This window comes from Phyllobates terribilis, unplaced genomic scaffold (assembly GCF_046119375.1).
Source record: "Phyllobates terribilis strain yellow unplaced genomic scaffold, ASM4611937v1 Scaffold_21__1_contigs__length_20361869, whole genome shotgun sequence".
Classification (NCBI taxonomy): Eukaryota; Metazoa; Chordata; class Amphibia; order Anura; family Dendrobatidae; genus Phyllobates; species Phyllobates terribilis.
Window position 1 is genome coordinate 14,522,037 of NW_027362781.1, and position 16,366 is coordinate 14,538,402.

Sequence of the window (16,366 nt, forward strand, 5' to 3'; positions counted from 1 at the left end):
CCACTGTAACCTCCACCATTCTTCCAAGGGACATTGATATTGTCTTTTTATTCCACTGTAACCTCCACCACTCTTCCAAGGGGCATTGATATTGTCTTTTTATTCCTCCGTAACCTCCACCACTCTTCCAAGGGGCATTAATATTGTCTTTTTAATCCACTGCGACCTCTACCACTCCTCCAAGGGGCTTTAAAACTGTCTTGATAAGCTTCTGTGATCTCCACGTCTCTTCCAAGGGGCATTAAAACAACATGGTTAAACCACTGTAAATTCCACAGCTTTTCCAAGAGGCATTGATATTGTCTTTTTATTCAACTGTAACCTCCACCACTCTTCCAAGGGGCAATGATATTGTCTTTTTTTTCCACTGCGACCTCCACCACTCTTCCAAGGGGATTTGATTGTCTTTTTAATCCACTGCGACCTCCACCACTCTTCCAAGGGGCATTAAAACCGTCTTGTTAAACTACTGTGACCTCCACGTCCCTACCACGGGGCATTGATATTGTCATTTTATTACACTGCGACCTCCACCACTCTTCCAAGGGGCATTGATATTGTCTTTTAATCCACTGCGACATTCACCCCTCTTCCAAGGAACATTGATATTGTCTTTTTTTTCCACTGTAACCACCACCACTCTTCTAAGGGGCATTGATATTTTCTTCTTATTCCACTGCGACCTCCACCATTCTTCCAAGGGGCATCGATAATGTCTTTTTAATCCACTGCGACCTCCACCACTCTTCCAAGGGGCATTAAAACCATCTTGTTAAGCAACTGTGACCTCCACGTCTCTTCCAAGGGGCATTAAAACCGTCAATTTAAACCACTCTGAACTCCACAGCTCTTCCATGGGGCATTGATTTTGTCTTTTTAATCCACTGCGACCTTCATCTCTCTTCCAAGAAGCATTAAAACTGTGCTGTTTAGCTACTGTGACCTCCACGTCTATTCCACGGTGCCTTAAAACCTTCTGGTTAAACCACTGTGAACTTCACAGCTCTTCCATGGAGCAGTGATATTGTCTTTTTTATTCCACTGTAACGTCCACCACTCTTCCAAGGGGCATTGATGTTTTTTTTTATTTTACTTTGACCTCCACCACTCTTTCAAGAGGCATTAATATTGTCTTTTTATTCCACTCCGACCTCCACCACTCTTCCAAGGGTCATTGATATTGTCTTTTTATTCCTCTGTAACCTCCACCACTCTTCCAAGGGGCATTGATATTGTCTTTTTATTCCACTGCGACCTCCAACTCTCTTCCAAGGGGCATTAAAACCATCTTGTTAAGCTACTGTGACCTCCAAGTCTCTTCCACGAGGCATTGATATTGTCTTTTTATTCCACTGCGACCTCCACATCTCTTCCAAGTGGAATTGATACTGTCTTTTTATTCCACTACGACCTCCACCACTCTTCTAAGGGGCATTGATATTGTCTTTTTAATCCACTGCTACCTCCACCACTCTACCAAGGGGCATTAAAACAGTTTTGATAAGCTACTGTGCCCTCCACATCTCTTCCAAGGGGCATTAAAACCGTCTGGTTAAACCACTCTGAACTCCACAGCTCTTCCAAGAGGCATTGATATTGTATTTTTACTCGACTGTAACCTCCACCTCTCTTCCAAGGGGCATTAACTCCGTCTTGTTAAGCCACTGTGACCTCCACGTCTCTTCCATGGGGCATTAAAACCGTCAATTTAAACCACTCTGAACTCCACAGCTCTTGCAAGAGGCATTGATATTGTCTTTTTATTCCACTGTAACCTCCACCACTCTTCCAAGGGGCATTGATTTTGTCTTTTTAATCCACTGCGACCTCCATCACTCTTCCAATAATCATTGATATTGTCTTTTTATTTTTCTGCGACCTCCACCACTCTTCCAAGGGGCATTAATATTGTCTTTTTATTCCACGGTGCCTTAAAACCTTCTTGTTAAACCATTGTGAACTCCACAGCTCTTCCAAGGGGCATTGATAATGTCTTTTTATTCCACTCTAACCTCCACCACTCTTCCAAGGGGCGTTGATATTGTCTTTTTATTTTACTGCGACCTCCACCACTCTTCCAAGGGGCATTGATATTGTCTCTCTTTTCCACTGCGATCTCCACCAGTCTTCCAAGGGGCATTAAAACCGTATTGTTAAGCTACTGAGACCTCCTAGTCTCTTCCAAGGGGCATTAAAACCGTCTGGTTAAACCGCTCTGCGCTCCACAGCTCTTCCAAGGGGCATTGACAATGTCTTTTTATTCCATTGTAACCTTCTGCACTCTTTCAAGTGCATTGATATTGTCTTTTTATTCCTCTGCGACGTTCACGACTCTTCCAAGGGGCATTAAAGCCGTCTTGTTAAGCTACTGTGACCTCCAAGTTTCTTACACAGGGCATTGATATTGTCTTTTTATTCCACTGTAACCTCCATCACTCTTCCAAGGGGCATTGATATTGTCTTTTTATTCCCCTGTAACCTCCACCAATCTTCCAAGGGGCATTGATATTGTCTTTTTATTCCACTGCGACCTCCACCACTCTTCTCAGGGGCATTGATATTGTCTTTTAAATCCACAACGATCTCCACCACTCTTCCAAGGGGCATTAAAACAGTCTTGTTAAGCTGCTGTGACTTCCTCGTCTCTTCCAAGGGGCATTAAAACCGTCTGGTTAAACACTCTGAAATCCACAGCTCTTACAAGAGGCATTGATATTGTCTTTTTATTCGACTGTAACATCCACCACTCTTCCAAGCGGCATTGATATTGTCTATTTATTCCACTGCGACCTCCACCACTCTTCCAAGGGGTATTGATATTGTCTTTTTAATCCACTGCGACCTCTACCACTCATCCAAGGGGCTTTAAAACTGTCTTGATAAGCTTTTGTGACCTCCACGTCTCTTCCAATGGGCATTAAAACAGCATGGTTAAACCACTGTAAACTCCACAGCTTTTCCAAGAGGCATTGATATTGTCTTTTTATTCAACTGTAACCTCCACCACTCTTCCAAGGGGCATTGATATAGTCTTTTTAATCCACTGCGACCTCCACCACTCTTCCAAGGGGCATTAAAACCGTCTTGTTAAACTACTGTGACCTCCACGTCCCTACCAGGGGGCACTGATATTGTCTTTTTATTACACTGCGACCTCCACCACTCTTCCAAGGGGCATTGATATTGTCTTTTAATCCACTGCGACCTCCACCACTCTTCCAAGGGACTTTGATATTGTCTTTTTTTTCCACTGCGACATTCACCCCTCTTCCAAGGAACATTGATATTGTCTTTTTTTTCCACTGTAACCACCACCACTCTTCTAAGGGGCATTGATATTTTCTTCTTATTCCACTGCGACCTCCACCATTCTTCCAAGGGGCATCGATAATGTCTTTTTAATACACTGCGACCTCCACCACTCTTCCAAGGGGCATTAAAACCGTCTTGTTAAGCAACTGTGACCTCCACGTCTCTTCCAAGGGGCAGTAAAACCGTCAATTTAAACCACTCTGAACTCCACAGCTCTTCCATGGGGCATTGATATTGTCTTTTTAATCCACTGCGACCTCCATCTCTCTTCCAAGAAGCATTAAAACTGTGTTGTTTAGCTACTGTGACCTCCACGTCTATTCCACGGTGCCTTAAAACCTTCTGGTTAAACCACTGTGAACTCCACAGCTCTTCCATGGGGCATTGATATTGTCTTTTTATTCCACTGTAACCTCCACCACTCTTCCAAGGGGCATTGATATTTTTTTTTATTTTACTTCGACCTCCACCACTCTTTCAAGGGGCATTAATATTGTCTTTTTATTCCACTCCGACCTCCACCACTCTTCCAAGGGTCATTGATATTGTCTTTTTATTCCACTGTAACCTCCACCACTCTTCCAAGGGGCATTGATTTTGTCTTTTTATTCCACTGCGACCTCCAACTCTCTTCCAAGGGGCATTAAAACCATCTTGTTAAGCTACTGTGACCTCCAAGTCTCTTCCACGAGGCATTGATATTGTCTTTTTATTCCACTGCGACCTCCACATCTCTTCCAAGTGGAATTGATACGGTCTTTTTATTCCACTACGACCTCCACCACTCTTCTAAGGGGCATTGATATTGTCTTTTTAATCCACTGCTACCTCCACCACACTACCAAGGGGCATTAAAACAGTTTTGATAAGCTACTGTGACCTCCACATCTCTTCCAAGGGGCATTAAAACCGTCTGGTTAAACCACTCTGAACTCCACAGCTCTTCCAAGAGGCATTGATATTGTATTTTTACTCGACTGTAACCTCCACCTCTCTTCCAAGGGGCATTAAATCCGTCTTGTTAAGCCACTGTGACCTCCACGTCTCTTCCATGGGGCATTAAAACCGTCAATTTAAACCACTCTGAACTCCACAGCTCTTGCAAGAGGCATTGATATTGTCTTTTTATTCCACTGTAACCTCCACCACTCTTCCAAGGGGCATTGATTTTGTCTTTTTAATCCACTGCGACCTCCATCACTCTTCCAATAATCATTGATATTGTCTTTTTATTTTTCTGCGACCTCCACCACTCTTTCAAGGGGCATTAATATTGTCTTTTTATTCCACGGTGCCTTAAAACCTTCTGGTTAAACCATTGTGAACTCCACAGCTCTTCCAAGGGGCATTGATAATGTCTTTTTATTCCACTCTAACCTCCACCACTCTTCCAAGGGGCGTTGATATTGTCTTTTTATTTTACTGCGACCTCCACCACTCTTCCAAGGGGCATTGATATTGTCTCTCTTTTCCACTGCGATCTCCACCAGTCTTCCAAGGGGCATTAAAACCGTATTGTTAAGCTACTGAGACCTCCTAGTCTCTTCCAAGGGGCATTAAAACCGTCTGGTTAAACCGCTCTGCGCTCCACAGCTCTTCCAAGGGGCATTGACAATGTCTTTTTATTCCATTGTAACCTTCTGCACTCTTTCAAGTGCATTGATATTGTCTTTTTATTCCTCTGCGACGTTCACGACTCTTCCAAGGGGCATTAAAGCCGTCTTGTTAAGCTACTGTGACCTCCAAGTTTCTTACACAGGGCATTGATATTGTCTTTTTATTCCACTGTAACCTCCATCACTCTTCCAAGGGGCATTGATATTGTCTTTTTATTCCGCTGTAACCTCCACCAATCTTCCAAGGTGCATTGATATTGTCTTTTTATTCCACTGCGACCTCCACCACTCTTCTAAGGGGCATTGATATTGTCTTTTAAATCCACATCAATCTCCACCACTCTTCCAAGGGGCATTAAAACAGTCTTGTTAAACTGCTGTGACTTCCTCGGCTCTTCCAAGGGGCATTAAAACCGTTTGGTTAAACACTCTGAAATCCACAGCTCTTACAAGAGGCATTGATATTGTCTTTTTATTCGACTGTAACATCCACCACTCTTCCAAGCGGCATTGATATTGTCTATTTATTCCACTGCGACCTCCACCACTCTTCCAAGGGGTATTGATATTGTCTTTTTAATCCACTGCGACCTCTACCACTCCTCCAAGGGGCTTTAAAACTGTCTTGATAAGCTTTTGTGACCTCCACGTCTCTTCCAATGGGCATTAAAACAGCATGGTTAAACCACTGTAAACTCCACAGCTTTTCCAAGAGGCATTGATATTGTCTTTTTATTCAACTGTAACCTCCACCACTCTTCCAAGGGGCATTGATATAGTCTTTTTAATCCACTGCGACCTCCACCACTCTTCCAAGGGGCATTAAAACCGTCTTGTTAAACTACTGTGACCTCCACGTCCCTACCAGGGGGCACTGATATTGTCTTTTTATTACACTGCGACCTCCACCACTCTTCGAAGGGGCATTGATATTGTCTTTTAATCCACTGCGACCTCCACCACTCTTCCAAGGGACTTTGATATTGTCTTTTTTTTCCACTGCGACATTCACCCCTCTTCCAAGGAACATTGATATTGTCTTTTTTTTCCACTGTAACCACCACCACTCTTCTAAGGGGCATTGATATTTTCTTCTTATTCCACTGCGACCTCCACCATTCTTCCAAGGGGCATCGATAATGTCTTTTTAATACACTGCGACCTCCACCACTCTTTCAAGGGACATTAAAACCGTCTTGTTAAGCAACTGTGACCTCCACGTCTCTTCCAAGGGGCAGTTAAACCGTCAATTTAAACCACTCTGAACTCCACAGCTCTTCCATGGGGCATTGATATTGTCTTTTTAATCCACTGCGACCTCCATCTCTCTTCCAAGAAGCATTAAAACTGTGTTGTTTAGCTACTGTGACCTCCACGTCTTTTCCACGGTGCCTTAAAACCTTCTGGTTAAACCACTGTGAACTCCACAGCTCTTCCATGGGGCATTGATATTGTCTTTTTATTCCACTGTAACCTCCACCACTCTTCCAAGGGGCATTGATATTTTTTTTTATTTTACTTCGACCTCCACCACTCTTTCAAGGGGCATTAATATTGTCTTTTTATTCCACTCCGACCTCCACCACTCTTCCAAGGGTCATTGATATTGTCTTTTTATTCAACTGTAACCTCCACCACTCTTCCAAGGGGCATTGATTTTGTCTTTTTATTCCACTGCGACCTCCAACTCTCTTCCAAGGGGCATTAAAACCATCTTGTTAAGCTACTGTGACCTCCAAGTCTCTTCCACGAGGCATTGATATTGTCTTTTTATTCCACTGCGACCTCCACATCTCTTCCAAGTGGAATTGATACGGTCTTTTTATTCCACTACGACCTCCACCACTCTTCTAAGGGGCATTGATATTGTCTTTTTAATCCACTGCTACCTCCACCACACTACCAAGGGGCATTAAAACAGTTTTGATAAGCTACTGTGACCTCCACATCTCTTCCAAGGGGCATTAAAACCGTCTGGTTAAACCACTCTAAACTCCACAGCTCTTCCAAGAGGCATTGATATTGTATTTTTACTCGACTGTAACCTCCACCTCTCTTCCAAGGGGCATTAAATCCGTCTTGTTAAGCCACTGTGACCTCCACGTCTCTTCCATGGGGCATTAAAACCGTCAATTTAAACCACTCTGAACTCCACAGCTCTTGAAAGAGGCATTGATATTGTCTTTTTATTCCACTGTAACCTCTACCACTCTTCCAAGGGGCATTGATTTTGTCTTTTTAATCCACTGCGACCTCCATCACTCTTCCAATAATCATTGATATTGTCTTTTTATTTTTCTGCGACCTCCACCACTCTTCCAAGGGGCATTAATATTGTCTTTTTATTCCACGGTGCCTTAAAACCTTCTGGTTAAACCATTGTGAACTCCACAGCTCTTCCAAGGGGCATTGATAATGTCTTTTTATTCCACTCTAACCTCCACCACTCGTCCAAGGGGCGTTGATATTGTCTTTTTATTTTACTGCGACCTCCACCACTCTTCCAAGGGGCATTGATATTGTCTCTCTTTTCCACTGCGATCTCCACCAGTCTTCCAAGGGGCATTAAAACCGTATTGTTAAGCTACTGAGACCTCCTAGTCTCTTCCAAGGGGCATTAAAACTGTCTGGTTAAACCGCTCTGCGCTCCTCAGCTCTTCCAAGGGGCATTGACAATGTCTTTTTATTCCATTGTAGCCTTCTGCACTCTTCCAAGTGCATTGATATTGTCTTTTTATTCCTCTGCGACATTCATGACTTTTCCAAGGGGCATTAAAGCCGTCTTGTTAAGCTACTGTGACCTCCAAGTTTCTTACACAGGGCATTGATATTGTCTTTTTATTCCACTGTAACCTCCATCACTCTTCCAAGGGGCATTGATATTGTCTTTTTATTCCACTGTAACCTCCACCAATCTTCCAAGGGGCATTGATATTGTCTTTAAATTCCACTGCGACCTCCACCACTCTTCTAAGGGGCATTGATATTGTCTTTTAAATCCACAACGATCTCCACCACTCTTCCAAGGGGCATTAAAACAGTCTTGTTAAGCTACTGTGACCTCCTCGTCTCTTCCAAGGGGCATTAAAACCGTCTGGTTAAACACTCTGAACTCCACAACTCTTACAAGAGGCATTGATATTGTCTTTTTATTCGACTGTAACATCCACCACTCTTACAAGCGGCATTGATATTGTCTATTTATTCCACTGCGACCTCCACCACTCTTCCAAGGGACATTGATATTGTCTTTTTAATCAACTGCGACCTCCACCTATCTTCCAAGGGGCATTAAAACCATCTTGTGAAGCTACTGTGACCTCCAAATCCCTTCAACGGGGCATTGATATTGTCTTTTTATTCCACTGCGACCTCCACCACTCTTTCAATGGGCATTAAAACAGTCTTGTTATGCTACTGTGACCTCCACGTCCCTTCCACGGTGCATTAATATTGTCTTTTTATTCCATTGCGACCTCCACCGCTCTTAGAAGGGGCATTAAAACCGTATTGTTAAGCTACTGTGACCTTCAAGTCTCTTCCAAGGGGCATTAAAATCGTCTGGTTAAACTGCTCTTAGCTCCACCACTCTTCCAAGGGGCATTAAAACTGTCTTGTTAAGCTACTGTGACCCCCAAGTTTCTTACACAGGGCATTGATATTGTCTTTTTATTCCACTGTAACCTCCATCACTCTTCTAAGGGGCATTGATATTGTCTTTTAAATCCACAGCGATCTCCACCACTCTTCCAAGAGGCATTAAAAAAGTCTTGTTAAGCTACTATGACCTCCTCGTCTGTTCCAAGGGGCATTAAAACCGTCTGGTTAAACACTCTGAACTCCACCGCTCTTACAAGAGGCATTGATATTGTCTTTTTATTCGACTGTAACATCCACCACTCTTCCAAGCAGCATTGATATTGTCTATTTATTCCACTGCGACCTCCACCTCTCTTCTAAGGGGCATTGATATTGTCTTTTTAATCCACTGCGACCTCCACCACTCTTCCAAGTGGCATTAAAACAGTCTTGTTAAGCTACTGTGACCTCCACGTCTCTTCCAAGAGACATTAAAACCTTCTGGTTAAACCACTCTGAACTCCACAGCTCTTCCAAGGGGCATTGATATTGTCTTTTTATTCCACTGTAACCTCCACCACTCTTCCAAGGGGCATTGATTTTGTCTTTTTATTCCACTGCGACCTCCACCACTCTTCCAATGGGCATTGTTATTGTATGTTTAATCCCCTGCAACCTCCGCCACTCTTCCAAGGTGCATTTAAACAGTCTTGTTAAGCTACTGTGACCTCCAGGTCCCTTCCACGGGGCATTGATATTGTCTTTTTATTCCACTGCGACCTGCACCACTCTTCCAAGGGGCATTGATATTTTCTTTTTATTACACTACGAACTCAACCACTCTTCCAAGGGGCATTAAAACCGTCTTCTTATGCTACTGTGACGTCGACTTCTCTTCCAACGGGCATTAAAACCTTCTGGTTAAACCACTCTGAACTCCACAGCTCTTCCAAAGGGCATATGTATTGTCTTTTTATTCCACTCTAACCTCTGCCACTCTTCCAAGGGGCATTAAAACCATATTTTTAAGCTACAGTGACCTCCGCATCTCTTCCACGGGGCATTGATATTGTCTTTTGATTTCACTGTAACCTCCACCAATCTTCCAAGGGGCATTGATATTGTTTTTTTATTCCACTGCGACCTCCACCACTCTTCCAAGGGGCATTAAAACCGTCTTGTTAAGTTACTGTTACCTCCATGTCTCTTCCAAGGAGCGTTAAAACACTCTGGTTATACCGCTCTGAACTCCACAGCTCTTCCAAGGGGCTTTGATATTGTCTTTTTATTCCACTGCGACCTCCACCAGTCCTCCAAGAGGCATTAAAACCGTCTTGCTAAGCTACTGTGACCTCCACGTCTCTTCCACAGGGCATTGAAATTGTCTTTTTATTCCACTGTAACCTCCACCACTCGTTCAAGGGGCATTGATATTGTCTTTTTATTCCACTGCGACCTCCACCACTCTTCCAAGGGGCATTGATAATGTCTTTTTAATCCACTCCGACCTCTACCACTCTTCCAAGGGGCATTAAAACCGTCTTGTTAAGCTATTGTGGCCTCCACATCTCTTCCACGGGGCATTGATATTGTCTTTTTATTTAACTGTAACCTCCACCACTGTTCCAAGGGGCATTGATATTGTCTTTTTATTCCACTGTAACCTCCATCACTCTTCCAAGGGTCATTGATATTGTCTTTTTATTCAACTGTAACCTCCACCACTCTTCCAAGGGGCATTGATATTGTCTTTTTATTCCACTGCGACCTCCACCACTCTTTCAAGGGGCATTCATATTGTCTTTTTAATCCACTGCGACCTCCTCCACTCTTCCAAGGGGCATTAAAACCGTCTTGTTAAGCTACTGTCACCTCCACGTCCCTTCCAAGGGGCATTAAATCCGTCAATTTACACCACTCTGAACTCCACAGCTCTTGCAAGGGGCATTGATATTGTCTTTTTATTCCAATGTAACCTCAAGCACTCTTCTAAGGGTCATTGATATTGTCTTTTTATTCCACTGCAACTTCCACCTCTCTTCCAAGGGGCATTAAAACCGTCTTTTTAAGCTATTGTGACCTCCACATCCCTTCCAAGGTCCATTAAAACCGTCAATATAACCACTCTGAACTCCACAGCTCTTGAAAGAGGCATTGATATTGTCTTTTTACTCCACTGCAACTTACAGCACTCTTTCAAGGGGCATTGATATTGTCTTTTTATTCCACTACGACTTCCACCACTCTCCCAAGGTGCATTAAAAACATCTTGTTAAGCTACTGTAACGTCCATGTCTATTCCAAGCGGCATTGATATTGTCTTTTTATTCCACTGTAACCTCCATCACTCTTCCAAGGGTCATTGATATTGTCTTTTTATTCAACTGTAACCTCCACCACTCTTCCAAGGGGCATTGATATTGTCTTTTTATTCCACTGCGACCTCCACCACTCTTTCAAGGGGCATTCATATTGTCTTTTTATTCCACTGCGACCTCCTCCACTCTTCCAAGGGGCATAAAAACCGTCTTCTTAAGCTACTGTCACCTCCATGTCCCTTCCAAGGGGCATTAAAACCGTTAACTTAAACCACTCTGAACTCCACAGCTCTTGCAAGGGGCATAGATATTGTCTTTTTATTCCAATGTAACCTCAAGCACTCTTCCAAGGGGCATTGATATTGTCTTTTTATTCCAATGCAACTTCCACCTCTCTTCCAAAAGGCATTACAACCGTCTTGTTAAGCTATTGTGACCTCCACATCCCTTCCAAGGTGCATTAAAACCGTCAATATAACCACTCTGAACTCCACAGCTCTTGCAAGAGGCATTGATATTGTCTTTTTACTCCACTGTAACCTACAGCACTCTTTCAAGGGGCATTGATAGTCTTTTTATTCCACTACGACTTCCACCACTCTCCCAAGGTGCATTAAAAACATCTTGTTAAGCTACTGTAACGTCCATGTCTATTCCACGGGGCATTGATATTGTCTTTTTATTCCACTATATCCTCCACCACTCTTCCAAGGGATATTGATTTTGTCTTTTTATTCCAATGTAACCTCAAGCACTCTTCCAAGGGGCATTGATATGGTCTTTTTATTCCTCTGTAACCTACACCATCCTTCCAAGGGGTATTGATATTGTCTTTTTAATGTACTGCGACCTCCACCACTCTTCCAAGGGGCATTAGGACAATCTGGTTAAACCACTCTGAACTCCATAGCTCTTTCAAGAGGCATTGATATTGTCTTTTTATTTCACTGTAACCTCCATCACTCTTTCAATGGGCAGTGATATTGTCTTTTTATTCCACTGCGACGTCCACTACTCTTCCAAGGTGCATTAAAACTGTCTTGTTAAGCTACTGTGACCTCCACGTGTCTTCCAAGGGGTATTAAAACCATCTGTTTAATCCACTCGGAACTTCACATCTCTACCAAGGGGCATTGGTATTGTCTTTTTATTCCACTCTAACCTCCCAAACTCTTCCAAGGGGCATTGACATTGTCTTTTTATTCCACTGCGACCTCCATCATTATTCCAAGGGGCATTGATATTGTCTTTTTATTCCACTGCCATCTCCACAACTCTTCCAAGGGGCATTGATATTGTCTTTTTAATCCACTGCGACCTCCACCACTTTTCCAAGGGGCATTAAAAACGTCTTTTTAAGCTACTGTGACCTCCACGTCACTTCCAATGGGCATTAAAACCGTCTGGTTAAACCACTCTGAACTCCACAGCTCTTCCAAAGGGCATTGGTATTGTCTTTTTATTCCACTCTAACCTACACCACTCTTGCAAGGGGCATTAAAACTGTCTTGTTAAGCTACAGTGACCTCCAAATCTCTTCCACGTGGCATTGATATTGTCTTTAAATTCCACTGTAACCTCCACCACTCTTCCTCGGGGCATTGATATTGTCTTTTTAATCCACTGCGACCTCCACCACTCTTCCAAAGGGCATTAAAACCATCTTGTTAAGCTACTGTGACCCCCACGTCTCTTCCACGGGGCATTGATATTGTCTTTTTATTCCACTGCGACCTCCACCACTCTTCCTCGGGGCATTGATATTGTCTTTTTAATCCACTGCAACCTCCAACACTCTTCCATGTGTCATTAAAACCATCTTGTTAAGCTACTGTGACCTCCAGTTCTCTTCCATGGGGCATTAAAACCGTATGGTTAAACCAATCTGAACTCCACAGATCTTCCAAGGGGCATTGATATTGTCTTTTTATTCCACTGTATCCTCCACCACTCTTCCAAGGGGAATTGATATTGTCTTTTTATTCCACTGCGACCTCCACCACTCTTCTAAGGGGCATTGATATTGTCTTTTTAATCCACTGCGACCTCCACCACTCTTCGAAGGGGCATTGATATTGTCTTTTTAATCCACTGTGACCCCCACGTCTCTTCAAAGGGGCATTAAAACTGTCAATTTAAACCACTCTGAACTGCACAGCTCTTCCAAGGAGAACTGGTAATGTCTCTTTATTCCACTCTAACCTCCACCACTCTTCCAAGGGGCATTGACATTGTCTATTTATTCCACTGCGACCTCCACCACTCTTCCAAGGGGCATTAAAACCATCTTGTTAAGCTACAGGTACCTCCACAACTCTTCCATGGGGCATTGATATTGTCTTTTTATTCAACTGCAACCTCCACCACTCTTTCAAGGGGCATTGATTTTGTCTTTTTATTCCACTGCAACCTCCATCACTCTTCCATGTGTCATTAAAACCATCTTGTTAAGCTACTGTGACCTCCAGTTCTCTTCCATGGGGCATTAAAAACGTATGGTTAAACCAATCTGAACTCCACAGATCTTCCAAGGGGCATTGATATTGTCTTTTTATTCCACTGTATCCTCCACCACTCTTCCAAGGGGAATTGATATTGTCTTTTTATTCCACTGCGACCTCCACCACTCTTCAAAGGGGCATTAAAACCGTCTTGTTAAGCTACTGTGACCTCCATGTCTCTTCCACAGTGCATTGATATTGTCTTTTTATTCCACTGGAACCTCCAACACTCTTCTAAGGTGCATTGATATTGTCTTTTTATTCCACTGAGACTTCAACCACTCCTTCAAGAAAAATTGACATTGTCAATCCACTTCGACCTCCACCACTCTTCCAAGGGGCATTAAAACAGTCTTGTTAATCTACTGTGACCTCCAAGTCTCTTCCAAGGGCATTAAAACCGTCAATTTAAACCGCTCTCAACTCCACAGCTCTTGCAAGGGGCTTTGATATTGTTTTTTATTCCACTGTAACCTCCAGCACTCTTCCAAGGGGCATTGATATTGTCTTTTTATTCCACTGCGACTTTCACCACTCTTTTAATGGGCATTTATATTGTCTTTTTAATCAACTGCGACCTCCACCACTTGTCCAAGGGCCATTGAAACCGTGTTGTTAAGCTACTTTGATCTCCACGTCAATTCCACGGGGCATTAAAACCGTCAATTTAAACCACTCTGAACTCCACAGCTCTTGCAAGAGGCATTGATATTGTCTTTTTATTCCACTGTAACCTACAGCTCTCTTTCAAGGGGCATTGATATTGTCTTTTTATTCCACTACGACTTCCACCACTCTCACAAGTTGCATTAAAAACATCTTGTTTAGCAACTGTAACGTCCATGTCTATTCCACGTTGCATTGATATTATCTTTTTATTCCACTGTATCCTCCACCACTCTTCCAAGGGGTATTGATATTGTCTTTTTAATCCACTGCGACCTCCACCACTCTTCCAATAGGCATAAAAACAGTCTTGTTAAGCTACTGTGACCTCCACTTCTCTTCCAAGGGGCATTAAAACCATATTGTTAAGCTACTGTGACCTCCACGTCTCTTCCACGGGGCATTGATGTTGTCTTTTTATTCCACTGCAACATCCACAACTCTTACATGTGGCATTAAAACCGTCTTGTTAAGCTACTGTGACATCCACGTCTCTTCCAAGGGGCATTAAAACCGTATTGTTAAACCAATCTGAACTTCACAGATCTTCCAAGGGGCATTGATATTGTCTTTTTATTCCACTGTATCCTCCACCACTCTTCCAAGGGGCATTGATATTGTCTTTTTATTCCACTGCGACCTCCACCACTCTTCCAAGGGGCATTAGAACAGTCTTTTTAAGCTACTGTGACCTCCATGTCTCTTCCACAGGGCATTGATATTGTCTTTTTATTCCACTGGAACCTCCAACACTCTTCCAAGGGGCATTGATATTGTCTTTTTATTCCACTGCGACCTCCACCACTCTTTCAAGGGGCATTCACATTGTCTTTTTAATCCACTGCGATCTCCTCCACTCTTCCAAGGGGCATTAAAACCGTCTTGTTAAGCTACTGTCACCTCCACGTCCCTTCCAAGGGGCATTAAATCCTTCAATTTCAACCAGTCTGAACTCCACAGCTCTTGCAAGGGGCATTGATATTGTCTTTTTATTCCAATGTAACCTCAAGCACTCTTCCAAGGGGCATTGATATTGTCTTTTTATTCCACTGCAACTTCCACCTCTCTTCCAAGGGGCATTAAAACCGTCTTGTTAAGCTATTGTGACCTCCACATCCCTTCCAAGGGGCATTAAAACCGTCAATATAACCACTCTGATCTCCACAGCTCTTGCAAGAGGCATTTATATTGTCTTTTTACTCCACTGTAACCTACAGCACTCTTTCAAGGGGCATTGATATTGTCTTTTTATTCCACTACGACTTCCACCACTCTCACAAGGTGCATTAAAAACATCTTGTTTAGCAACTGTAACGTCCATGTCTATTCCACGTTGCATTGATATTATCTTTTTATTCCACTGTATCCTCCACCACTCTTCCAAGGGGTATTGCTATTGTCTTTTTATTCCACTGCGACTTCTACCTCTCTTCTAAGGGGCATTGATATTGTCTTTTTAATCCACTGCGACCTCCACCACTCTTCCAATAGGTATAAAAACAGTCTTGTTAAGCTACTGTGACCTCCACTTCTCTTCCAAGGGGCATTAAAACCATATTGTTAAGTTACTGTGACCTCCACGTCTCTTCCACGGGGCATTGATGTTGTCTTTTTATTCCACTTCAACATCCACAACTCTTACATGTGGCATTAAAACCGTCTTGTTAAGCTACTGTGACATCCACGTCTCTTCCAAGGGGCATTAAAACCGTATGGTTAAACCAATCTGAACTCCACAGATCTTCCAAGGGGCATTGATATTGTCTTTTTATTCCACTGTATCCTCCACCACTCTTCGAATGGGCATTGATATTGCCTTTTTATTCCACTGCGACCTCCACCACTCTTCCAAGGGGCATTAAAACAGTCTTTTTAAGCTACTGTGATCTCCATGTCTCTTCCACAGGGCATTGATATTGTCTTTTTATTCCACTGGAACCTCCAACACTCTTCCAAGGGGCATTCATAATGTCTTTTTATTCCTCTGCGACCTCCACCACTCTTTCAAGGGGCATTCATATTATCTTTTTAATCCACTGCGACCTCCTCCACTCTTCCAAGGGGCATTAAAACCGTCTTGTTAAGCTACTGTCACCTCCACGTCCCTTCCAAGGGGCATTAAATCCTTCAATTTCAACCACTCTGAACTCCACAGCTCTTGCAAGGGGCATTGACAATGTCTTTTTATTCCAATGTAACCTCAAGCACTCTTCCAAGGGGCATTGATATTGTCTTTTTATTCCACTGCAACTTCCACCTCTCTTCCAAGGGGCATTAAAACCGTCTTGTTAAGCTATTGTGACCTCCACATCCCTTCCAAGGTGCATTAAAACCGTCAATATAACCACTCTGAACTCCACAGCTCTTGCAAGAG